The sequence below is a fragment of the Peromyscus californicus genome, unplaced genomic scaffold (genome assembly GCF_007827085.1).
Source record: "Peromyscus californicus insignis strain IS unplaced genomic scaffold, ASM782708v3 Scaffold_25__1_contigs__length_3188244, whole genome shotgun sequence".
NCBI classification, from domain to species: domain Eukaryota; kingdom Metazoa; phylum Chordata; class Mammalia; order Rodentia; family Cricetidae; genus Peromyscus; species Peromyscus californicus.
The window spans coordinates 1,605,164-1,620,007 of NW_026294536.1; the positions used below are offsets into that span (position 1 = coordinate 1,605,164).

Sequence of the window (14,844 nt, forward strand, 5' to 3'; positions counted from 1 at the left end):
GGATAGAGAAGAAGCACGGTCCCGAGGAGGAAAAGGTTGTCTGGCTCACCAGGTACAACGTGGAAAGCTACACAGCCTCCCTGTGAGAAAAACGACCCTTTCCCCAAGCAGAGGTGGAAAGAGGGCTAACGTAGTCCCATGTAGCGTGGGACTGTGGTGCAGCGGCCGTGTGAGAATGTAGACTGTGGGTCCTTGGAACGCTGGCTCCATTTAGCAGGAGCTGGAGAAGGGTCTCAAGAACTGAGCATGTTTGCCTCTAACCCAATAAGGAAAGCTCAGGAAAAATATGACAAAGAGTTATAGATAATAGATAAATAAATGATGTGTGTATAGACAGATGTAGTTGCTCATAGTAAAAAAATGCTAATTTCTTTCACTTTTAAAATATATTTTTATTTAAAAATTTTAGACATTGTATTTTGATCGGAATCTCCCCCAACTCCCCCAGATCCTCCCTGCCTCCCTACTCACTCAACCTCATGTCCCCCTTCTCTCTTAATTAAAAAGAAATTAAGGTACCATTTACATACAGCGAAATTTCCCTTTGGAACACAAGTACGTGGCTTTTTGGCCCCAAACTTGTACCTACCAGTCATTGCAGAACATTTCTCTCACTGTCCCATCTTCCCAGTACTCCCATGTAGGTATTTCCTCTCCTCTGTGGACTATTGTCTGCTTCACGTCTCTGGTTTGAACTTCAAAATGGTGTCACACACATGAGTCATACATGGGCACCTTTGAGGCCAGCTTCTTTCCCTTGCAGTCATACGTTTGTGATTTATTCACGTTGATGCATGGCTTCGGGAGTTTGTTTCTTTTTCTTTTTCCAGTGTTTGATGATGTGTATGTACCAGGGTTTTCAGCTTTGGGGTGGGAGCTGCAGATCAGGCTGTTAGCATGTGGGGTTTGGTGGGAAAGGAAGTTTTCATTTCACTTGGGTAAATGCCTAGGAGTGGGGTTGCTGCGCTACACTGTGCTGTGTGTGTAGGTTTGTGAGATTCTGCCAAATACATTTCAAGGTGGTTGTAACAGTTTGGATCCTCTGCAGCCTGTAAGGAATTTCAGCTGACTTACTTCTGTTGTCAGCTGAAACACTGTGATTTTGCTGGATACAGTGATATGAACCTATAGTCAAAGCTACTTAGGAAGCTGAGGCAGGAGGATCACTTGACTTGGAAGTCCACCCTGGACAACATAGAGGGACGGGACATCACTTCAAAGAACAATCTGATATTAAATCCTGTTAGTAAAACTACATTGTGGTTTTATTTAGTCTCACTTAGTTACTGTTTTTATACTGATCATAAAGTATCAGCTGAGATGTTTTGCCCACTTTCAAATATTCTTTTATCTACTTATTAACATTTTTATTATAAACTTTTTGATATTCCAAAGTCTCGCTCTCTTCCAGAAGTTCTATAGTTTGTACATACAAGTTTCATAGTTTGACATCTGTGATCCGTTTTACTCAAAAGTTTTATGTAAGATACAAGGCACGGCTCTAGGGTGTTTATTGGTTTAAAGATATTCGAGTTGTTTGAGTGTTTACGGAAAAGATCATATGTCCTCAGATGGATGAGGGCCTCAGCATCACTGTTGAGACTCAGTGGACCCATGGGGGAGCTGCTGGACCATCTGTGACAATGCTGCTCTCACTGTTTCATGGTGTGACAGGATGTTCAGAAGCAGGCCTGCACAGCTTCCAGCTTGCTTGTCCCTTTCTGCATTTCAGCTTTTACTTTTTACTTTTTCTTCAAATTTTGAATCCGCGTACCAATTTTTTTTTTTTAAGTCCTGCTGGCATGTTGATAACTGCTTTGACCCAGTAGGTCAGTTCAGGCATAATTAGCATGTAACAATGTTGAAGCATTGGGTACACAGGGACAGTGCACCTCTCCATGACTCAGGTCCCTCTGGTTTCTTTCATCTTTTCAAAATATAATTGTACTTATAGAACTCTTGGAGATATTTCATAAGAAGCACTTGTAAGAATTTTAGTCTTCTATCTGCTGCCTCAAACAATACTTATAAAATGTTATATTAATAATCTTCATTACTGCTATATTAAAAATGACTATGTATTCTCTATACCTGTTCTAACTATCTTATTTTCCTTCCTTCTTTGTTTCTTCCTTTCTATCATCTACCTATCAATGTACCTATCTGTTCTTCTCTTTCTATCATTTACCTATGTATCTATCTTTCTTTCTCTCTTTTTATCATCTGTCTATGTATCTATCCATCCTGTGTCTATTTATACATTCATATATGTACATACTCTGTATAGAAAGAACACCATAACATATAATAATAGTAATCTAACGTCTCAAATTTTGTTTTAAGGAAATCATTTTTCCCCATTTTAAATAGCTTTGCTTCCTTTATCTGAGGCAAGTTTAATGTAACACTTTCTTTGGAGGTAAAATCTCAGGCAGTTGAGTGAGGAGCAAGATGACAAACGGGATAAAGAAATCTGAAGTGTAAGCCAGGCGGTGGTGGCGCACGCCTTTAATCCCAGCACTCGGGAGGCAGAGCTAGGCAGATCTCTGTGAGTTCGAGGCCAGCCTGGTCTACAGAGCAAGATCCAGGACAGGCTCCAAAACTACACAGAGAAACCCTGTCTTGAAAAACCAAAAAAAAAAAAAAAAAAAAAAAAAAAAAAAAAAAAAAAAAAAAAACACAAAAAACAAAAGAAGAAAGAAAAAGAAAAGAAATCAAAAGTGGTTGTTTACGGAGGCAGTCACATAGTAATAAAAAGTTATGAGTGATGGCTCATCCATGTGGGCTGCAACTGGAAGGAGCCAGGGAATGGAATGTATCAGCTCCTCTCATGGCTTGTCATTTCAAAATCCTCATAATTGACTCCATCCTTCATGCTTCTGGTAAAGGACTTGGCATCTTACAGAGGGATAGTTCCTAGGGAAGACAAGCCATATACCCACTTTACCTGCTACATGGAAGATACACTAGTCAGTGAAGAGGTGCTGGAGATGTATCTAGAGTGCCCACAAGCCTGGGAGCCAATGGGAACTTTCTAAATCTTGGGCTTGAATACACCCAAGATTTATTAACTGTGCCCCAAGCGAAGACACACTGAAAGAAAATACAGCCAGTGAGTTAAAGACAATGCCAGACCTCGCTGTAAATATTGATCTGGCGGAATAACAAGGTCCAACAGTGAATAGCCAACACTGAGAAATGTCAACAGACTGGGTTTCCATGAAAATTATAACAACTGGAAAGGATTCAGTTTCATTGATGAGGAGTACCTACATCAGTGAGGGTACGTACAGCTGCCATAATGCTGTCACAACAAGCCCTATAGACCAGTGGCAGTAACTACTGTGCTATGAATGCCTGCTTACAACAGTACCTGTAGGTTATATCAGTGTCAATCTCGTGCTCAACACAGGGTCAATGGGGCTTGAAAGTTGTAGGGGTTCCATATGCTGGATGGAAGAATATGAACAAAGAAGGAATGGCCAGGTGACTGGGGGCTTATTTCCACCGACGTTTCTAGAACGGCTTCAAAGAAGGTAAATGTTTTCCACAGAAGAGTTCAGAGTATTGTCAGATGGCCTCTCCTCACCTGCAGGAGTGCATGTTCCCACTTGTGTGTGTGTGTGTGTGTGTGTGTGTGTGTGTGTGTGTGTGTGTGCATGCACGCACATGAGGGCCACAGAAGACCTTGGGTGTCATCTTTTTCCTGTAGGTTCTGGGGACTAACCTCCGTTCTTGCACATCAAGCCCTTGACTGAGCGAGTTATGCCTGTAGTCCTTTGAGACTTCGATTGAAAAACAAATTTGGGGGGTTGGCAAGATTTTACCATGTTGGTAAAGCCATAAAATAAGGACAACTTTGACACAAGGTTATTGAGTAGTGCCTAGTGATGTAAGAAATGCCCACTCACTGTGGAGTTTCTGGACATGAGCTCTGTTAGCATGGGATGACCAGAGCAACTGCCACTAAAGAAGTGACGTTGCTTTGGAAGGAAGTCATTTCTTTCTAATAGGATTCTCTGAAGTGTTCTTAGTCTCATCTGTGTGTGTTGAACCAAGAAGACCTGGACTGAGTGTGTAAATGGCCAATAAAGTCCTGAATCAGTGTATACTGTTTGACATGAGCATGGCCATGTCCAGGACCCCAGTGCCTCAGACCCATGGGAATAGCAAAGCCTTCCTCTGGTCCAAGTACAAGTGTTTAGGATGATTGACCAGTGTGTGTAAAATCTAGCAACTGCAGCTTCCTGCTCTGGACTAACTGCAACCTGGACCTGTTTGGTGTCTGCAGAAACCCCCTACGGAGGCTAGCTAACGCCTCCCATGTGCTGTGCACAATAAATGCTGACGTCGGGGTTGCTGGCAGAGTCAGTGCTGCTCCATCTGAGTGAGCACAGCCTGGCTTTTCTGTGTGTCTGTCTGTCTGTGTGTCTGTCCTGTCTTCATTTCCTTGCCACCTTGGCCAGGGTTCCAGGACCAAGTCATTCATGAGGTGGTTCATATGGAATTCTTTAATGTGTTATTGGCTACTAACATTTTTCTGGCCGGGAGGTGGTGGCGCACGCCTTTAATCCCAGCACTCGGGAGGCAGAGCCAGGCGGATCTCTGTGAGTTCGAGGCCAGCCTGGGCTACCAAGTGAGTTCCAGGAGAGGCGCAAAGCTACACAGAGAAACCCTGTCTCGAAAAACCAAAAAAAAACCCCCAAAAAACAAAAACATTTTTCTGACTCCCTATTTTGACTACCACTAACTTATTTACCTGCAATTTTCTTTTATTCATTCATTCAGCAGATAGGACCCTGAGGAAAGATATGGTATGAGGACACAACAGCCATAACAAATCAGGACTATCTGTGATAAGGAACTTACAGGTAAAGAATGCCAATGTTAAAAGGTGTTGTTTATAAAACTGTGTGTTGGGCACAGGATGTGTGACAAAACTTGAATTCACAAAAGCAGCTATCCAAGTGGACTTTGTAGTCCAGGAATGTTTCTAAGAGAAAATGGTATCTAGGATCAGCTCATGGGATCAGTGGGGGTCCTGGGCTAGGTGGTGCTGAGGAGGTAAAAATGTTAAGGGCACTCAGTTAATTTTGTCTGGGTTGTATCTGAGAGTCATAGTTGGCCAGCCTCAATGATGTTGGCTTGAGTATTTAGTATTTTGGAGATCTGTTTCTTCTTCTGGCCATACATTCGCCCGAGCCCAAGTCTTAGTACCCCTCCAGTTCCAAAGGGCTGGATAGGAAGTGGGAAATTTGAGATGAATAGTAAAGAATTTTATTCAATAACAAGGAAGCAAGGGCACTTGTCAAAGCTGATGTTGAATTACTAAATTGCGTCATTCTTGTGGGAGTCAGGTCCTTCCTTCTACCAGGAGGTCCTGGGGACTGTCAGGCTTGGTTGAAGGTCCATTTGTCCATTGGACCATCTCATGGATATCCTAAGCTTAAACTTTAAATGTATCTTATGCATTTTGCATTACCTTCTCTTTTGTGATGAATTTGGAAGATAAAGTAAGAGCTAAAGAGGACCAGCAGCAAAGTGAATCTTTGACTCATGGCTAGAAGAACCACTGAGCACCGCTGATCTGTACCTGGCTGCAAAAGCAATGGGATGTCCATGTTTGCTGGGCTGAACTTCCGGCACTTCCTACCTTGTTTGTTCTGGAAGCCTCGCCCAGGCTACCACAAATGCTATCCCTAAGAAGTGTTTCTGGGACTTCCTCTGAACTTGACGTGGTCACATAGTTCATTAAGCCGTGAAAAAGATGGATCAGGAATCAAGACAAGCTTTTTTTTGATTTTTTTTTTTGTGGGGGGGAGCTATGACAACAATTGAGATATAATTTTTCAAAATAAGGGTGATGAAGACACGCCAGGGTGAGGATCAAACATGGGAGATTAAATTTGCAAGTGTCATTTTGCAAGAGTTTTTAATTGCTGGTCATGTGTGATTTTATTAATAACGTGAAGAGCAAACTGTCTTGTGTGTTTCATTCTCTGTGGGTACCCATTATCTGCATCCCAGTTGTACTTTTTGATGGGCTGCTTCCTTTAGCTGAATTCTGTAGGAAATTTGCTGGCTTTGTAAGTCAATGAGTTTCCCCTAAAAGCTGCGAGGGGGTCTATTCTTTCTTGTGTCTGGAATTGCCTTGTGTTGTCCTGATAGTCACGCGCAGTGGCCTGTTTAACCTACAACAGTGTATTTGCACTGCTTCTAACCCCTACATTTCCCTGCATGTTTTTATGCAGCATACTCTTGCTGGTCTTAGGAGTATTTCTCATTAGGTGGATTGCAAAAGCCAGCACCAAATGCCAAATCCAAGTTTGTTACACAAGCATTTTGGAAGGTCAGAATGAACTCCATGACACATACCAGAAGTCAGCTCAAAGTTTTATTTCCCCCAAAGACTTTTCTTATGAAATCTGGTTTTCATGTCTCCCTGTGTTATTCCCCGATGACCTGCTTTGATATTTTAAAATATAACCAGCACAAAGTATTTTAGAAAAATCCGTGAATTTTATTTTTCTTTGAAATCTCTTGGAATTTTGTAAATGTTTCTTCCTAGAAGGGTATTTTGCATGGAATGATACTTGCTGGCTGTCGAAAGATCTTGGTTTGGAGCTGGAAATAAAATTAGGGATTGCGCAGTCGGATCTTGTTCGTTGGGGAGAAGAGAGCTGCGAGAGCTGAAATGTCTTGACTAAGGTCACAGGTCAAGTGCTGCCATGACTCACAAGGCTGCCTCTTGAGTTCTGCGCATCACTCAACATTCACGAAGCCATAATTTATCTCTTCTGATACCTTGACCTCGTCAGGCAGAAATGCAGATATTATGAATCATTTTTTGGTGTTTTGAGCAAGGGAAAACATTGAGACCCAGAAAAAGTAAGTTATGTCTCTGAATTACATTGCTCATTTATTCCGCAAATAGTAATTGACCTGCTATGTCTTCCAGGCATTGTTCTAGTTTTCTTCTAAAAACGGACTGAGATGCTGTTCTCCTTTCATCAGAGAATGAAAGAGGAGACACTGTGAGTATTAATGGCACACTGAGCAGGCTTGCTTCCTGCCTCCTACCCAAAGGGTTTTTTTTTTCCTACGTCTTTGTTAATCAATTAAAATAAATGAGTTTTTGGATGGATTCATTAATTCTCTATTACTACGAAGAAATAATCCTTTTAAAGAATTTGTCCTGCCAAGAAGGCCAAACAGCAATAAAAAGAGGGCTTCGGAGAGTTATATAATTTTATGTGCTCAGGAGAATAGAGGGGAAAGAAGTGCATGTTTCTCTCCTCTCCAGCTTTGAGATTTATGATTGGTGTGTTACCATAATAATGATGGAATGCTGGGGGAAGACACAGGCTTGAGACTGTGCCTATAATGCCACAGCCTTAACGTGTAGAAAAGTTAGTTCTGACAGGAAGTGCCACAAGATTCTGCAATCCACAAGAAGGCACTCAGGAGACAATCAAATCAAATCAAATCGAAGGAACCTGCTATCCAATCTGTTTCATTAAAGATGAAAATTAAAATGCTTTACAACATGCTTTACCCTTCCTCTCTCCTCCCAACAAACAAAGGTTTGGGAGGCAGCTTGCAATTGCTCATCAAGGAAAAAGACCAGACTCGGGTTTTAAATGGCTTCTTCTGAATGAAGCATTTAATGCTAAAAGGAACATGCTGTCTCCTTGGGACTTGTAAGGTATGACATTCATTGTACTTGCTGGCACTTGATCAAGCGTCTCCTTGGCCGAAGCAAGGAGGTAAATGGCTGGCTGTGTAGGCTACTGACTTGGGTAATCAGCAGAATTTGGTGGATTCACTGCACAGGAGTGTTCTTGGACTGGGTACGAACCTGGGAGGCACATCTCCGAGTCCTTTCACACTCTACTTGCCACTGTTGGCAGGCCCGCCCAGACTGGCATCTCCTGTAGAGCAGAGATACCATCCTGAGATTGTTTAGGTTTTGAAATTCGTTAGTTTAACACGGCACAGTACTGTCTTTACTTGGGTATATTTGTTCTCATTACTCTGCCTTCCCCGCCCCCCACCCCCAGAATATTAACCTCTCAAAGCTACAATTTGCACACTGATCTATTAATACATATATTACTGATCTATTATGATAATATAATACATATATAATACTGATCTATTAATACATACCAGGTGACATCACTTTAGAGACAGCTTAGGAAGGCTCTGCAGTGGGTAGAGAAGACACAGGGCTTGTCTTTAAGAAGGCTGTGTGTGTGTGTGTGTGTCACAGGGGGGTGACTCTTCTGATGACAGCCTGATGTGGAGGCTTGGATGAGAGATACCTGCAAAGTGCAGTGGGAGCTTGAAAGGGGTTCAAAATCTCTCTTGTAAGGCGAATTACAGCAGCAGCACTCACACTGTGCTGTCTGGACCCCAAGGGTGAGGAAGACAAGAGACACGGCTGGAGTCTGGATTACCCTGCTTTCCCACTCCCCTCACGTAAAGGACTGTCCTTCTTGTTTCATATGTGTATGATTATTTTGTATTTCTATGTCAGATGTCTATAATCTAGTCACTTTATTAACTTCTTGAATGCTCGAATACTTCTGGCAGCAGAAGGCAGTATCATCCTTTTGCATATGACGAAACTGTCTTGCATGCACATATGACAGATATTTCATGGCAGTTCTAAAATTAATGCTCTGTATCTCTTTGTCCATGACCCCAAACCTTGGAAGCCTTTTCCCATTCTGTTCTGTAAGGTCAATAATGGACATGGAATTATAGAAACACTTCTTGAATGGGTGAATGACGGCAGAGTAGCCTTGTCTTTGTAAAGAACAGAACACATTAAAGGAACGTTACCCCTTGTTTTTATTAGCTTGAAAGTTAAATAATCTTTGATTTACTTTAACATCACCCACTATTGTGTTAGCTGGTTGTCTTTAAGCTCCTGTCCTGTCCACTTTGACTCTTTATTGATACTTCCTGTTTCGATGTCTTGTGTATATTGTAGTAGGTTTCACTTGTTTGATTAATTTCTAGGCAACTACCTGAAGAAATGGGATAGGTGGGACTTCCTACTTTCTTTCAGGATGATGTGGTATAAGGAGGGGTACCCTGTGTTCTAGACTCACAGAATGGGGTTCAGCTACAAGCTAGCCATGTTACTTCCGTCTTGGTGCCAGTCTGCTTAGGTGTCAAGTGAGGATGATAATTCTAGCTGACCTCACTTACATTTGGGGGGGGGGATCAAAAGAAGCGGTCTCATTGAAATTGTACGTTGAGCTATAAAGTGCCACATAAACCAAGATGCTTATTATTCCCTGAGCCTAGGGCCTGTGAGGCCATATGATCTTCTTCCAGGGTTGTTTGTTTATGTTTGGCGAATTCCTCTTCCCCTCCCTATTCCTTCTGAGGTCCGCAAAGGTAAGGGATTGGCAGAGAAATAAAAAGATGTAGCTTTCCTGTAAACAAGCCCTCCCCCACTCAATCTCTCTTTGGTCTTTCTATTTATGAGTCCTCTTAGTCACAGGGCCCAAATGAAGGAATACCGTTGGGGCCCACGTGGGGATCCTGGGAGCTCATGGTCCTCAGATCTCAGAAATGGCCATTCTCCCTGGCAAACTTTTCATCACACTGCTTATTGTCATGAGCAATTTTATCACCTGCTCAGAAAATGATGTCATGGTCCTTAAAAAATTCTATTTCTAACCAAGATATTTTGTTTTATTTTTAAACATCCCTAGTGATCAAAAAATGTTCCTGCAAATCACCCTGACGGCATTCCACCTCCGTCATCTGGAATCAGATTGACTTTCCTGACAAAGTGCAAGGTGGATTTCTCCCTACCAGTGCTGTGGCATTGCTGATGTCAGAAACGGAGCTGGCTCTCTCCCCTTGGTTCCCAGCAGCGTTATACATAATCAAAGTTCTAGAAGCAGAGCTTTGCTGGCAGTTTTGTTTGGGGGAATGATGCATGGGACAGAGAGAAGTCCATTTTGGGCTCTGCGCTGCTGACACTGAGAAGACTCTTCGTTCCGGTTAGAATAAGACAATTTGACTCAGAAGGCATGTGGAGAGTGGAGCTAGACTCACGGAAGGCAGCACGACCTTATAGTATTGGAAACCGCACTGCCAGCACACAGGACTCGGAAGCTGTGCTTTTCTTTTTTAGTTGAAGAAATCTGGCCAACGATTCAGATAGGAGGCATAGCCCCTAGCTTTACCAGTTACTAGCTGCATTACAGTGAGGATCATCACTGCTTATTATAAAAGAGGGCACACCAACACCTGTGTGTGTGTGTGTGTTGTGAGGATTAAATGGAAAATTTTTAGATACTTGCTACTCTTGATGCAGTAGCATTTTTCAAATGAGAAGTGTGTGAACATGGGTTCTAGAGGCATCCATGTGCTGGACTTTGAGTTCCACTCTTTCCTGGTAATTTGCTTAACTCCCTGAGCATAAGGGTCCTTGTCTGTCACACAGGACTGAAATATCAAATTTACAGGGCCAGCCGAAGGTGTGAGCATACATTTAAAGTACTAGTAGCTTTGTGCCTGGAGTGTGTTTTCCACCCTGTAACTTGGTGTTATTGGGTATTCTTTGATTCCTGCCAAACCATTGGCGTGTTTCCCCTGTGAAATAATGGGTAGGCAGAAGCACAGAAAGGAGAAGTATATTACTACATTGGTCAGGATGGATCTGAAGTCTGAATCCACATCTTAGACTCACACCTGGCAGAAATTTTCTCTTAAATCCCAAATAAACTTAGGGCCTGCGTCTTCTGCTAGTACAAGCTGCATCTTGATGTTGATCCAGGGGGAAATCTCCTCGTAGATTCCACGCTGTTGATCCTGGAAAGTTTGTTACCTCCCACTGTGCAAAGTTCTCAGCTCTCAAAACATACACTATAGGACGTGTCTGACACACCTCTACAGTGGGGAGAAGACATGGGAGAATCACAAACAAAATAGAGAGCTCCATAGCCACAGGAAGCTGTTTTCAGTAACTACAGAAGGTGTTGGCACTAGAAACCCAGGACTGAAATTCCTTTCTTTCTGAAGGAAACAAGGGACCTAGAGTTTAAAGTGTGAGAACAGGAAATCATAGAGATCATTGGGAGAAACACACATGAGAGCAAACAGAGGCTATTGACAAAATTTGAACTCGAACTCCAACAACTTACTGAAGTGGACCATGCCAGTGCTCAATCTGACCAAGGAGTTGGGTCTCTTATTGCCACTTAGGAAGTAGCACCTTCGCTGGTAGACATTGTAGATTTGCCATGAACACATTGGATCTTTGAACTCAACACTAAAAAGCAGATGAAACATTGACCATTGCATTGATAATCCCCAAGAAAAGACCCTGGCCCTTTAAAAGCAATGTGATGATTTAGAGAAAATCAAGCTCTCCTTCACTTAAGGAACCTGAGGGGAGGAGCTCTTTAAGTAGAACTCTGCCATCCAGATGCTATGGAAGAGCAAAGATGAAGTATGTGCCCAGAACATGGGTACCCAGCTTATGGCCCATGGGCGGCATGTGGCTATATATGGCCCAACACACAAGAGTTGTAAACTTACAATGTGTGGGAAAAAAATGTAAGTCAGCTGTGTGGTTCTTGAGGGTGAACTTTGTAGATGTCAATATCACATCATGATCACCCCAAATAAATTCATACAGGCTCTCACTATTTGCAGGTAGGTGAAGCTTCTAGTTTACCACATTGTTATATAATTCAGCAGAACTGAGCTGGCACCAGCTGAGGTCACATGCACTTGTGTTGACTCTTTGCATGAAATGCAATAATTGTCAGTAGCATTTGCCCTACCCTTGCAAGCAGTGGGTGGTCGATGTTATTTTGAAGACTCCCAGATAAAGTCCTGACTCCTCCAGACAGACATGTGTAGTGGGTAGCCATTCCAGCTTTGATCTGGAAGTTCCAACCCCCACTGAGGCTTCAGTAACTGTCACGCCTACAAGGTGGGTCGAGACAGGACCCTGAAGACCTGAGATCTGGATGAGCAGGCTCTCTTGGTTCCTGGATCCAGGACGCTGAAGGTAGATCAAGCAGAGTTCTCCAGAGAACACCGCTGGACTGCACCACACCTTTCCCAGACCCTGTAGCCTATCCCTTCACTTGTAAGTTACCTCACAAAATAAACATCCCTTTTAACTATGTGGAGTGGCCTTAATAATTTCACCAATAGACATGTCTTCTTGTTTATTGTTAAATGTTTCCTTTGCTTCACAACTATGTTTCATTTATGTTATGACTTTCAGCACCACCTGCATTTGGGAGAAGAAAGCAACTTAGAGCAAAAATAAACCACCAATATCTGATTAGTGCCATGAGAACTCATTGAGAAACCATAACTTGCCTGAACCTCATACTGATGTCTCATTGTCTCAAATGTGGCGTCACATACCCCACTAGTTTTGTTTTGCCCTCTTTTTTTATTATTTACAATAAAAAGATGTAAACATCAGTGAAGTTCTACTACTTAGATGTGTTCATTTTCCTTATGACTGTTCATAAACTTAGGACCTGCTCAATGATTTGAGAAGACTCTCTGAACAGATACCACATCAGGACATTTTGCTTTTCTGTGGTGGCAGACATCATAAATTATATATGAACATATGTATTTATTTATATATTTATTTGTGGAGTAACGGATTTTGTTAGTTTTTGTGTATTGAATGAATGCCCTGACTGTTCATTGTTCAGGGTGTCCCAGAGAAGCCAAAGGATATAGCCCAGAGCATGAAGATGATCATTTCCTCATGAGACAGGGAGAGTCTTTATTATTTATGTTTCTTCAGCTTCAGTGTCTCTGCAGGTAAGTGAGGCTAGGCTAGTGTGGTGCTTTGAATAGGAATGGCCCCCATAGACTCATGTGTTTGAATACTTGGCCCATAGAGAGTGGCATTATTAGGAGGTGTGGCCTTGTTGGAATAGGAATGACATTGTAGGAGGAAGTATGTCACTTGGGGGGTGGGTTTTGAGGTCTCAGAAGCTTAAGCCAGTTCTCTACCTGCTGCCTGTGGATCAAGATGTTGATCTCTCAGGTCCTTCTCCAGCACCATGTCTGCCTGCATGCCGCCATGCTTCCAACCATGACAGCAATGGGCTAAACATCCGGAACTGTAAGCTAGCCCCAATTAAATGTTTTCCTTTGTGAAAGTTGCGACAGTCATGGTGTCTCTTCAGAGCAATAGAAACCCTAACTAAGACAGCTGGTGTAAGTGAAAACATTGTTTTAGTTCACTGTCTTCTCTCTCATCCATCCTCCTGAGCTACAGCACAGGACAGAAGGGAAAGCTGGCACTCTCATCTACTAGGACCATCCTATGAGTTGCCATAGTGCTTATCTCACAGTGTGAAAATCCGCAGGGCACCTGTGTCATTGGGATATTACGAGATATGGTTAATTAAAATATCATTAAAATTTTTAGATAAAACTTTGTGAAATTGCAATTGGGTAAGAGGGAGAAATTTCCCAGGATTATTGGTGAATTCTATTTATTGAGGTCATGTGGTTGACTATTCTTTGTGCATCTCTCCAGGAGATCAGGTGTCATGGCATTTGACTTTCGGAATCATGTGCCAGACTCCTTGGTGTTGTGTAAGGAGTCACTGAAGAGAGAGGGAGCAGGTTGTCTTATAGAACAGGATGGAAAGTTAGAAGTTGGGTAGACAGTTGAATCAGATTTGGTTAAAAAAAAAAGAACCAAAAAAATACAAACAAAACCAACAAAGTAGCATACATCCTGTTAAATTTAAATTCTAGTTAAAAATACCGTGTCTCAAAAAATTAGTATGTCTCAATTAAAACTGTATTTTATTGTAAATTCAAACTTAGATCTGAGTCTTCTATATTTTATTTGGTAGCCAGGATATTTGGGGGCAGGGAAGGTTAATAAAATATCCTTTGAAAAATAGTGGCTAGCTTCCACAGTGCCCCCACACTCCTTGCCTGGTTTCATAGCAACAGACTTACTGTTCCCAATTGCAGATCAGATCAAAGGTGAGGAGTGAGTGCTCCAGTCACTTGGCTAAGGGTGTGATGAGCAATGGTGTCAACACCCAGGCACGGCTGTTTTTCAATTCCTTATTTGGAAGTTTTGATAGATTTAGGTTTATTCTAACAGTGCACAGAGCAAGCACCCATGTGACCTTCTTCGGCTTCTCCTAATGTTAGCACCTTGCACCTTACACACTCACAGAACAGAGATAGAACTAAGGAATTGGCCTCAGTACCCTGGGGCTCACTGCAGTTCACACTTCATCCATACCCCATCAGTTATGAGGCAATGTTCTTTCCCTCTTTGGGATCCCATCCAGCCACTTCTGCTGTCCTTTGTTTCCCCACCTCCTGCTACCGGAAACAGTTTTAGCATTTCCTCCTGTTTCACCTCTGGGCTTTAAGATGAGGACTAAGGAGTCATTCTGCAGAATGTCATCCAATTTGGCTTGCTTCCTGTTCCATCAGGCTTATGTTGAAGGTATTGGGAAGGACATGAGAGGGGGGAATGTGTCCTTCTCAGGATATGTGCTCAGGTCTAATGGTGACATTAACTTTAATTGCCTGGCTAGGATGTCCCTCACTTGGTTTCTTCACTGTAAATTTCTCTTTTTTCATTTTGTTTGGTAAAAATCTTCAGAAGAGACAAAGAGGGTACAAAAATGTCTTGTTTTTCATACACTTTTACTAATTAAGTACTTAAATGCCCAAATATACCAATAGTCTAACTTCTAGTGCTCTTGTTCAATGCCTTTATTATTGTCGTGCCATTTTTTAATTTTCCACTTTATTTCTGCCTTCATCACTGGAATGTTTCTGTCAGAAGAAACT

At 42.2% G+C, this 14,844-nt stretch overlaps 1 long non-coding RNA gene across 1 annotated transcript; it reads left to right on the forward strand.

The window, feature by feature from the left end:
* The first annotated feature begins 4,783 nt into the window (after positions 1–4,783).
* On the forward strand, positions 4,784–12,380 carry LOC128120184 (uncharacterized). Its single transcript, XR_008221798.1, has 3 exons — positions 4,784–4,871; positions 6,959–7,034; positions 9,732–12,380. It is a non-coding gene; the product is annotated as an uncharacterized LOC128120184 (long non-coding RNA).
* The last annotated feature ends 2,464 nt before the right edge of the window (positions 12,381–14,844 follow it).